The sequence below is a fragment of the Lonchura striata genome, chromosome 28, assembly GCF_050655825.1.
Source record: "Lonchura striata isolate lonStrDom1 chromosome 28, ASM5065582v1, whole genome shotgun sequence".
Taxonomy (NCBI): Eukaryota; Metazoa; Chordata; class Aves; order Passeriformes; family Estrildidae; genus Lonchura; species Lonchura striata.
In genome coordinates, this window is record NC_140730.1 from 8501627 (window position 1) to 8511626 (window position 10000).

A 10000-nucleotide genomic window follows, 5' to 3' on the forward strand; every position below is an offset into this window, starting at 1 on the left:
GACTTGGTGCACGGAAGCCTCGGGGTAGACCTGGTCTTCCGGGCGCCGGGGTAGACCTGGAATTCCGGGCGCCGGGGTAGGCCTGTTCCCCTGGAGCCGGGGTAGACCTGGTGTTCCGGGCGCCGGGGTAGACCTGGTGCACGGAAGCCTCGGGGTAGACCTGGTCTTCCGGGCGCCGGGGTAGACCTGGTGCACGGAAGCCTCGGGGTAGACCTGGTCTTCCGGGCGCCGGGGTAGACCTGGTCTTCCGGGAGCCGGGGTAGACCTGGAATTCCGGGCGCCGGGGTAGGCCTGTTCCCCTGGAGCCGGGGTAGACCTGGAATTCCGGGCGCCGGGGTAGGCCTGTTCTCCTGGAGCCGGGGTAGACCTGGTGTTCCGGGCACCGGGGTAGACCTGGAATTCCGGGCGCCGGGGTAGGCCTGTTGCCCTGGAGCCGGGGTAGACCTGGTGTTCCGGGCGCCGGGGTAGACCTGTCGTCCTACTCCGGGCCCGGCCTCCGGCCGCCCGGCTGCTGCGGCAGAACTGTCGCCCTGGTGTCCCGGGCGGACCTGCTGTCCCGCGCACGACCCACCCTGCGGCCGCCCGGCGCCAGTCTAGAGAGGGAAGGAGCCGGCCGTTGGGAGCCGGCAGCGCTCCCGCCTCCTCCGTGCCCAAAGCGACAGCGGCCCGGCTCCTGCCTCCGTCTCCGGATCCCTCACTGCCTTCAGCCGCTCGACCCCCCTCCCCCCCACCCCGCTGCCGTCCTGCCCCGGGCTCGGACGGGGCCAGGCCGGGCTGGAGCGTCAAGGAAAGAAGGCCGTCAAAGCAGAAGGCTGGGCGAGAGCCGAAGAGAAGGCTTCTCGGCAAAGGGGCCGCCTCTGCCGCGGGCCCCGGCCCTGCTGGCCGAAGGACCCGCCTTCCTCGGTGTCGGCCCGCTCCTGGCCCTCCCGCCGCTGCGGGTGTGCGAACCGGCCGAGGAGAGAGCGGGCGGGGGACGGCGACGGGGGTGGGGAAAGTAGTCTGCGAGCGGCGCCGGGGAGTCTGATGGGGCAGGGCGGGGCGCCCCCAACCGCCGATGGGCGGAGGCAGGGAAAGTCTTCAGGCGGGGCGCCCCCAACCGTCGATGGGCGGGCTCTGAGGGGGCGGCGTCGGATTGCGAGTGTGTGGAGCCGGCGTGTGTGTCACCGTGCCCCTCTCTCTCTGTCTCTCTCTCCCTCCCTTCCCCCCCCCGCCCCCCCGTCCCTCCCTCCCTCCCTCGCTTCCCTTGCGCGCTGGCCCCACTGAAATTCCGTTCGGCCGGGTAGGGCTGCGCGGCACCCCGGGCGGAGGGGGCTGCTGACGCTGCTTCGACGGCAGGCTGACGCAGGCTGCCTGTCAGCTTGGTCTGGGATCGCTCTGGGTACCAGAGGGAAAGAAATAAAGTTCGTCAAGAAAATTCCTTTTCCGGATCAGTTTCTTGCGCCGAGGGAACAGAAGAGTCGTTCTCTTCGAGAAGGGAGGAAAGGGGAAGCGCGGGAAATGAAACCCGAACCCCAAACCAGACCAAGGGGAACCAAGCCACAAAAAACAAAGGGATAACCCCGTAACTCCTAAAACAAACCCAGAAAACTCGAACCAAAAGTCCCGCAACGCACATTCCCCCACCCCCCAAAAAAACCCACACCGAGCCCCCCCCCTCGCGCCCGCCCCCCCCACCCCCACCAGGCAAAAAAAGGTAAAGCCGGCCATTGAGAAACGCTCTACTACCCGGGTATGGGGAAATACCTCTTGCCATGGCCCCGGAGTAGACTTTTCCTCCGGGCGCCGGGGTAGACCCGTTGTCCGGCCCCCCGGGCTACACCTGGTATCCCGGAGCCGGGGTAGACCTTGTACCCGGCGGCCGGGGTAGACCTGGTATCCCGGAGCCGGGGTAGACCTTGTACCCGGCGGCCGGGGTAGACCTGGTATCCAGGAGACGGGGTAGACCTTGTACGCGGCGGCCGGGGTAGACCTGGTATCCAGGAGCCGGGGTAGACCTTGTACCCGGCGGCCGGGGTAGACCTGGTATCCCGGAGCCGGGGTAGACCTTGTACCCGGCGGCCGGGGTAGACCTGGTATCCCGGAGCCGGGGTAGACCTTGTACCCGGCGGCCGGGGTAGACCTGGTATCCCGGAGACGGGGTAGACCTTGTACCCGGCGGCCGGGGTAGACCTGGTATCCAGGAGACGGGGTAGACCTTGTTCCAGGCGGCCGGGGTAGACCTGGTATCCAGGAGACGGGGTAGACCTTGTACCCGGCGGCCGGGGTAGACCTGGTATCCCGGAGCCGGGGTAGACCTTGTACCCGGCGGCCGGGGTAGACCTGGTATCCCGGAGCCGGGGTAGACCTTGTACCCGGCGGCCGGGGTAGACCTGGTATCCAGGAGCCGGGGTAGACCTTGTACCCGGCGGCCGGGGTAGACCTGGTATCCAGGAGACGGGGTAGACCTTGTACCCGGCGGCCGGGGTAGACCTGGTATCCAGGAGCCGGGGTAGACCTTGTACCCGGCGGCCGGGGTAGACCTGGTATCCAGGAGCCGGGGTAGACCTTGTACCCGGCGGCCGGGGTAGACCTGGTATCCCGGAGCCGGGGTAGACCTTGTACCCGGCGGCCGGGGTAGACCTGGTATCCCGGAGCCGGGGTAGACCTTGTACCCGGCGGCCGGGGTAGACCTGGTATCCAGGAGCCGGGGTAGACCTTGTACCCGGCGGCCGGGGTAGACCTGGTATCCCGGAGCCGGGGTAGACCTTGTACCCGGCGGCCGGGGTAGACCTGGTATCCAGGAGACGGGGTAGACCTTGTACCCGGCGGCCGGGGTAGACCTGGTATCCAGGAGCCGGGGTAGACCTTGTACCCGGCGGCCGGGGTAGACCTGGTATCCAGGAGCCGGGGTAGACCTTGTACCCGGCGGCCGGGGTAGACCTGGTATCCAGGAGACGGGGTAGACCTTGTACCCGGCGGCCGGGGTAGACCTGGTATCCAGGAGACGGGGTAGACCTTGTACCCGGCGGCCGGGGTAGACCTGGTATCCAGGAGCCGGGGTAGACCTTGTACCCGGCGGCCGGGGTAGACCTGGTATCCCGGAGCCGGGGTAGACCTTGTACCCGGCGGCCGGGGTAGACCTGGTATCCCGGAGCCGGGGTAGACCTTGTACCCGGCGGCCGGGGTAGACCTGGTATCCCGGAGCCGGGGTAGACCTTGTACCCGGCGGCCGGGGTAGACCTGGTATCCAGGAGACGGGGTAGACCTTGTACCCGGCGGCCGGGGTAGACCTGGTATCCAGGAGACGGGGTAGACCTTGTACCCGGCGGCCGGGGTAGACCTGGTATCCCGGAGCCGGGGTAGACCTTGTACCCGGCGGCCGGGGTAGACCTGGTATCCAGGAGCCGGGGTAGACCTTGTACCCGGCGGCCGGGGTAGACCTGGTATCCAGGAGACGGGGTAGACCTTGTACCCGGCGGCCGGGGTAGACCTGGTATCCCGGAGCCGGGGTAGACCTTGTACCCGGCGGCCGGGGTAGACCTGGTATCCAGGAGACGGGGTAGACCTTGTACCCGGCGGCCGGGGTAGACCTGGTATCCAGGAGACGGGGTAGACCTTGTACCCGGCGGCCGGGGTAGACCTGGTATCCAGGAGACGGGGTAGACCTTGTACCCGGCGGCCGGGGTAGACCTGGTATCCAGGAGACGGGGTAGACCTTGTACCCGGCGGCCGGGGTAGACCTGGTATCCAGGAGACGGGGTAGACCTTGTACCCGGCGGCCGGGGTAGACCTGGTATCCCGGAGACGGGGTAGACCTTGTACCCGGCGGCCGGGGTAGACCTGGTATCCCGGAGCCGGGGTAGACCTTGTACCCGGCGGCCGGGGTAGACCTGGTATCCCGGAGCCGGGGTAGACCTTGTACCCGGCGGCCGGGGTAGACCTGGTATCCCGGAGCCGGGGTAGACCTTGTACCCGGCGGCCGGGGTAGACCTGGTATCCAGGAGACGGGGTAGACCTTGTACCCGGCGGCCGGGGTAGACCTGGTATCCAGGAGACGGGGTAGACCTTGTACCCGGCGGCCGGGGTAGACCTGGTATCCCGGAGACGGGGTAGACCTTGTACCCGGCGGCCGGGGTAGACGGCGGCCGGGGTAGACCTTGTTCCAGGCGGCCGGGGTAGACCTGGTATCCAGGAGACGGGGTAGACCTTGTACCCGGCGGCCGGGGTAGACCTGGTATCCCGGAGCCGGGGTAGACCTTGTACCCGGCGGCCGGGGTAGACCTGGTATCCCGGAGCCGGGGTAGACCTTGTACCCGGCGGCCGGGGTAGACCTGGTATCCAGGAGCCGGGGTAGACCTTGTACCCGGCGGCCGGGGTAGACCTGGTATCCAGGAGACGGGGTAGACCTTGTACCCGGCGGCCGGGGTAGACCTGGTATCCAGGAGCCGGGGTAGACCTTGTACCCGGCGGCCGGGGTAGACCTGGTATCCAGGAGCCGGGGTAGACCTTGTACCCGGCGGCCGGGGTAGACCTGGTATCCCGGAACCGGGGTAGACCTTGTACCCGGCGGCCGGGGTAGACCTGGTATCCCGGAGCCGGGGTAGACCTTGTACCCGGCGGCCGGGGTAGACCTGGTATCCAGGAGCCGGGGTAGACCTTGTACCCGGCGGCCGGGGTAGACCTGGTATCCCGGAGCCGGGGTAGACCTTGTACCCGGCGGCCGGGGTAGACCTGGTATCCAGGAGACGGGGTAGACCTTGTACCCGGCGGCCGGGGTAGACCTGGTATCCAGGAGCCGGGGTAGACCTTGTACCCGGCGGCCGGGGTAGACCTGGTATCCAGGAGCCGGGGTAGACCTTGTACCCGGCGGCCGGGGTAGACCTGGTATCCAGGAGACGGGGTAGACCTTGTACCCGGCGGCCGGGGTAGACCTGGTATCCAGGAGCCGGGGTAGACCTTGTACGCGGCGGCCGGGGTAGACCTGGTATCCCGGAGCCGGGGTAGACCTTGTACCCGGCGGCCGGGGTAGACCTGGTATCCCGGAGCCGGGGTAGACCTTGTACCCGGCGGCCGGGGTAGACCTGGTATCCCGGAGCCGGGGTAGACCTTGTACCCGGCGGCCGGGGTAGACCTGGTATCCCGGAGCCGGGGTAGACCTTGTACCCGGCGGCCGGGGTAGACCTGGTATCCCGGAGCCGGGGTAGACCTTGTACCCGGCGGCCGGGGTAGACCTGGTATCCAGGAGACGGGGTAGACCTTGTACCCGGCGGCCGGGGTAGACCTGGTATCCAGGAGACGGGGTAGACCTTGTACCCGGCGGCCGGGGTAGACCTGGTATCCAGGAGACGGGGTAGACCTTGTACCCGGCGGCCGGGGTAGACCTGGTATCCAGGAGACGGGGTAGACCTTGTACCCGGCGGCCGGGGTAGACCTGGTATCCAGGAGCCGGGGTAGACCTTGTACCCGGCGGCCGGGGTAGACCTGGTATCCCGGAGCCGGGGTAGACCTTGTACCCGGCGGCCGGGGTAGACCTGGTATCCCGGAGCCGGGGTAGACCTTGTACCCGGCGGCCGGGGTAGACCTGGTATCCCGGAGCCGGGGTAGACCTTGTACCCGGCGGCCGGGGTAGACCTGGTATCCAGGAGCCGGGGTAGACCTTGTACCCGGCGGCCGGGGTAGACCTTGTACCCGGCGGCCGGGGTAGACCTGGTATCCAGGAGACGGGGTAGACCTTGTACCCGGCGGCCGGGGTAGACCTGGTATCCAGGAGACGGGGTAGACCTTGTACCCGGCGGCCGGGGTAGACCTGGTATCCAGGAGCCGGGGTAGACCTTGTACCCGGCGGCCGGGGTAGACCTGGTATCCAGGAGACGGGGTAGACCTTGTACCCGGCGGCCGGGGTAGACCTGGTATCCAGGAGCCGGGGTAGACCTTGTACCCGGCGGCCGGGGTAGACCTGGTATCCAGGAGCCGGGGTAGACCTTGTACCCGGCGGCCGGGGTAGACCTGGTATCCCGGAGCCGGGGTAGACCTTGTACCCGGCGGCCGGGGTAGACCTGGTATCCCGGAGCCGGGGTAGACCTTGTACCCGGCGGCCGGGGTAGACCTGGTATCCAGGAGCCGGGGTAGACCTTGTACCCGGCGGCCGGGGTAGACCTGGTATCCCGGAGCCGGGGTAGACCTTGTACCCGGCGGCCGGGGTAGACCTGGTATCCCGGAGCCGGGGTAGACCTTGTACCCGGCGGCCGGGGTAGACCTGGTATCCCGGAGCCGGGGTAGACCTTGTACCCGGCGGCCGGGGTAGACCTGGTATCCCGGAGCCGGGGTAGACCTTGTACCCGGCGGCCGGGGTAGACCTGGTATCCAGGAGACGGGGTAGACCTTGTACCCGGCGGCCGGGGTAGACCTGGTATCCAGGAGACGGGGTAGACCTTGTACCCGGCGGCCGGGGTAGACCTGGTATCCCGGAGACGGGGTAGACCTTGTACCCGGCGGCCGGGGTAGACCTGGTATCCCGGCGGCCGGGGTAGACCTTGTTCCAGGCGGCCGGGGTAGACCTGGTATCCAGGAGACGGGGTAGACCTTGTACCCGGCGGCCGGGGTAGACCTGGTATCCCGGAGCCGGGGTAGACCTTGTACCCGGCGGCCGGGGTAGACCTGGTATCCCGGAGCCGGGGTAGACCTTGTACCCGGCGGCCGGGGTAGACCTGGTATCCAGGAGCCGGGGTAGACCTTGTACCCGGCGGCCGGGGTAGACCTGGTATCCAGGAGACGGGGTAGACCTTGTACCCGGCGGCCGGGGTAGACCTGGTATCCAGGAGCCGGGGTAGACCTTGTACCCGGCGGCCGGGGTAGACCTGGTATCCAGGAGCCGGGGTAGACCTTGTACCCGGCGGCCGGGGTAGACCTGGTATCCCGGAACCGGGGTAGACCTTGTACCCGGCGGCCGGGGTAGACCTGGTATCCCGGAGCCGGGGTAGACCTTGTACCCGGCGGCCGGGGTAGACCTGGTATCCAGGAGCCGGGGTAGACCTTGTACCCGGCGGCCGGGGTAGACCTGGTATCCCGGAGCCGGGGTAGACCTTGTACCCGGCGGCCGGGGTAGACCTGGTATCCAGGAGACGGGGTAGACCTTGTACCCGGCGGCCGGGGTAGACCTGGTATCCAGGAGCCGGGGTAGACCTTGTACCCGGCGGCCGGGGTAGACCTGGTATCCAGGAGCCGGGGTAGACCTTGTACCCGGCGGCCGGGGTAGACCTGGTATCCAGGAGACGGGGTAGACCTTGTACCCGGCGGCCGGGGTAGACCTGGTATCCAGGAGCCGGGGTAGACCTTGTACGCGGCGGCCGGGGTAGACCTGGTATCCCGGAGCCGGGGTAGACCTTGTACCCGGCGGCCGGGGTAGACCTGGTATCCCGGAGCCGGGGTAGACCTTGTACCCGGCGGCCGGGGTAGACCTGGTATCCCGGAGCCGGGGTAGACCTTGTACCCGGCGGCCGGGGTAGACCTGGTATCCCGGAGCCGGGGTAGACCTTGTACCCGGCGGCCGGGGTAGACCTGGTATCCCGGAGCCGGGGTAGACCTTGTACCCGGCGGCCGGGGTAGACCTGGTATCCAGGAGACGGGGTAGACCTTGTACCCGGCGGCCGGGGTAGACCTGGTATCCAGGAGACGGGGTAGACCTTGTACCCGGCGGCCGGGGTAGACCTGGTATCCAGGAGACGGGGTAGACCTTGTACCCGGCGGCCGGGGTAGACCTGGTATCCAGGAGACGGGGTAGACCTTGTACCCGGCGGCCGGGGTAGACCTGGTATCCAGGAGCCGGGGTAGACCTTGTACCCGGCGGCCGGGGTAGACCTGGTATCCCGGAGCCGGGGTAGACCTTGTACCCGGCGGCCGGGGTAGACCTGGTATCCCGGAGCCGGGGTAGACCTTGTACCCGGCGGCCGGGGTAGACCTGGTATCCCGGAGCCGGGGTAGACCTTGTACCCGGCGGCCGGGGTAGACCTGGTATCCAGGAGCCGGGGTAGACCTTGTACCCGGCGGCCGGGGTAGACCTTGTACCCGGCGGCCGGGGTAGACCTGGTATCCAGGAGACGGGGTAGACCTTGTACCCGGCGGCCGGGGTAGACCTGGTATCCAGGAGACGGGGTAGACCTTGTACCCGGCGGCCGGGGTAGACCTGGTATCCAGGAGCCGGGGTAGACCTTGTACCCGGCGGCCGGGGTAGACCTGGTATCCAGGAGACGGGGTAGACCTTGTACCCGGCGGCCGGGGTAGACCTGGTATCCAGGAGCCGGGGTAGACCTTGTACCCGGCGGCCGGGGTAGACCTGGTATCCAGGAGCCGGGGTAGACCTTGTACCCGGCGGCCGGGGTAGACCTGGTATCCCGGAGCCGGGGTAGACCTTGTACCCGGCGGCCGGGGTAGACCTGGTATCCCGGAGCCGGGGTAGACCTTGTACCCGGCGGCCGGGGTAGACCTGGTATCCAGGAGCCGGGGTAGACCTTGTACCCGGCGGCCGGGGTAGACCTGGTATCCCGGAGCCGGGGTAGACCTTGTACCCGGCGGCCGGGGTAGACCTGGTATCCAGGAGACGGGGTAGACCTTGTACCCGGCGGCCGGGGTAGACCTGGTATCCAGGAGACGGGGTAGACCTTGTACCCGGCGGCCGGGGTAGACCTGGTATCCAGGAGCCGGGGTAGACCTTGTACCCGGCGGCCGGGGTAGACCTGGTATCCAGGAGACGGGGTAGACCTTGTACCCGGCGGCCGGGGTAGACCTGGTATCCAGGAGACGGGGTAGACCTTGTACCCGGCGGCCGGGGTAGACCTGGTATCCAGGAGCCGGGGTAGACCTTGTACCCGGCGGCCGGGGTAGACCTGGTATCCAGGAGACGGGGTAGACCTTGTACCCGGCGGCCGGGGTAGACCTGGTATCCAGGAGCCGGGGTAGACCTTGTACCCGGCGGCCGGGGTAGACCTGGTATCCCGGAGACGGGGTAGACCTTGTACCCGGCGGCCGGGGTAGACCTGGTATCCCGGAGCCGGGGTAGACCTGGTCTCCGTCCGCCCGGGTAGACCTGGTGTCGCGGCCGCCTGCGGAAGTTCACCAAGGGGTCGCTGTTCCAGGCTGCCTCCGGCTATGTCGACGTAGCGGTCGGCCTGCGCTGGCGCACCCTCCCGGTCGACTTCCACTCGTCTCCTTGGAGGCGTCGGCGGCCTTGGACTTATCTTTCCGTATATTGGGAGCGAGGTGACGGGCCGCGTCCCCGCAGGTTTCCAGGGTGCCTGCGTCGCAAGGCGGAGGATAGGGCGGCCGCGCCGCGCGGTCGTCGGGGCAGAGCGAGTGCCGCCTAGGCCGGGTGAGCCGCGTGGCTTGGTCCCGGTTCCCGTCCTGCCCAGGGCGCTCTTTCGGGGAGAGCTGCCCGAGAAGCCAGAGAGAAGAGAATGGGCAGTGTGAAGGGCCACCAGAGAGAGAGCCGAGAGCCGAGAGAGACGGCCCGAAAGACCGTGTCGAGAAGCCGCTCGCTGGCCGCAGCGAGGCGGTGAGAAGCCCCGCGTGTGTGTTGCTCCGCTCCGGTCGGCTGCCGTGCCGGCCCGGTTGAAGGGGGGGCGGCCCCCCTGGGACGATCGGTGGCAGGTGAGGCGGCGGCGCCTCGTCCCTTTTCCGCCTGGCCTTAAGCCGGGGCCCGCTCCGGCAGGCATTTTTCCGGCAGCCGGTCCGGTGGCAGTGGCCGGCAGCCGGGGGTCGACGCGGCCGGGCTTTTTTTTTCCCCGGCCCTCGCCCGAGAGCCTCCTCCCCGAGCAAGGCCCGGCCAGCCCGCCGCGGTGGCGGCGCCCGGTTCCCCCGCTCCCGACCTGTTTGCCAGCGTGTCCGTGTCGGAAGGGCAGCGGTGGGGCGCGCGGCCTGGCCTCGGCATTCGCCGCGTGGCCGGAGGGGCTCGGTGACGGCGGTCGCCCGATGAGCCGTGGAGCCGGGGTGGCGGCACCCCGTCCCACCGGCGCGTGCTGTTGAAGTC